We start from the raw sequence: 1,933 nt of genomic DNA, 5'->3' as shown, positions 1-1,933 counted from the left end.
TGTGCTGGTAGTCCCTATGTTGTACAGTACATGTAGTTGTGTGGTGGTACATGCATTAGGATAATTGTGTTAGACACAACAAAATCTAGCGAAGGGCAGTGGCGTAGCTTGTGCGGTCTTGATTATACCGTACTGAACTATAGCGTGTCCAGCGAGATGGTTGCTGTGGCCTTGCTGATTGAGAGTAGTACAGTGATCTAATAGTAGGCCATAACTCCAAGAGTGTGCAGTTCTGATCTCCAAAGATAGGGGTGCGTGCTGCCTTCATTATGTAGTGAAATAACGATCAAGCTGACTGGATTTGAGTTTCCTACGGTTGAGGGGCAACGACTTCACGCGTAGTATGGGCGGTTCAACGGCAATGCTTGTGCGCGACATATCACGTACAAAATTATTCGAAATCTAGAAAAAACGTACTTTGAAGCTGGAAACCGTAGCAGATCAATAATGGTGCAATGCTGTAGCTGATTCCCCAGTACGTGGCTAGGTAATGCGAACAGCGTGCCGCGCCTGACCTCATGTGCAGAGTTGCATACTCTTGGGGTTATGGACTTAAGGCTTGCTACTAGAACCAGTACATGTATATTGCGGACACACGGCTATCTATTAGTACAGGTATACATGGTATACTTGTATACTCATATCTCTCTTATCCGGACCTCCACTGAGTAAGTTACGGGCACCTCGGTCTACCGGGCACTCTGTGAGTGAGTTTTAGTGGAAATATTACTACATTGTGCTTTGAAGTACACTCAAACGTCTCTTATCCGGACGCCTCAGATACGGGCACGTCTCTCTACCGGGCACCTTCAGCTTGAGTTCATATGGCAAAAATGCTTCGAATTTTGGGGTTTTGAACGTTTTTTTCTTTTTTCGACGGAGCTTCCAACCAGGGGGTCGTCAAATATTTGACGACTCCCTGCTTCCAACCTGTGTATTCAACACATATTCAACAATTGAGTATTTTTTTATTCTGAACAAGTGCACGTCTTCAAAAACTGGTGTGATACTGTAGAACGGGTAATTTTAGCGACTATTAATTTTAGCGTTTTCCCATTGTCAACCGGTTAGCGACGTTTTATTTTAGCGATTTGCAGCGATTTTACTCACGGATCACCAGTGCACTACTAATGTCTCAACGGATTAGCGACTTGAAACTTTAGCGAAAATGAGTCGATCGCTAAATTCCCTAGTGTGTGTATGTGGGTTTTTACGTCGCTAAAATTACCCGTACATGGTAGATGAGCTGTTCGGAGATACGGGCAAATTTGAGATACGGGCAGTGCGCAGTCCCAAGGCGCCCGGATAAGAGACGTTCGAGTGTACTCTCTGGCCATTTTTTGTTGAAATGGTGACGTCACATCCCAGATCTCTGGCCCTTCCCCATCAAAATGTACATGACTCGGGGGTACGAACATTTCCAAGTACATGACTGTAGTTATCTGGTTATGGGCACTGATGAGTGATGGGCATGCGGGCAGTGCCCGACTGCTCGGTCCTACTCTTACTTTAGGCTGCAACCACACTAGGTACAAAATCACGTACAAACGGCATTACAGTAGAAATCGTCATGCCGACGCGTGCGAAATGCAAAATGCGCTTTGTAGGTTTTCAGCAACTGGCGCACCCCTGTAGAAAGCCACGTTTGTCGTTTTCGTCGTTTTCGCGCTCCATCTCCTGTGTACAACTTTGTTTTTGTACCTGGTCGTCGTACACAGCATCAGCATCAGCATTGTTTTTGAATTTCCCGGTCTTTTCCAGCACATGGCACACGCTTTGGTACGAGAACGTCACGTGCTGGTCGCGTGAAAACGTCATCTATGCAGACCGAAAAGTGTAGTGTGGTTGCGTACCGACTTGTACCGAGATATGCATGAAAATTTGTACTGTGATTTTTACGTAGTGTGGTTGCGGCCTAACCTGCTCCTACCAT

Source organism: Sycon ciliatum, chromosome 1, assembly GCF_964019385.1.
Source record: "Sycon ciliatum chromosome 1, ocSycCili1.1, whole genome shotgun sequence".
NCBI lineage: Eukaryota > Metazoa > Porifera > Calcarea > Leucosolenida > Sycettidae > Sycon > Sycon ciliatum.
The sequence above is the reverse complement of the archived record's forward strand: the minus strand, read 5'-3'. Positions refer to the sequence as shown.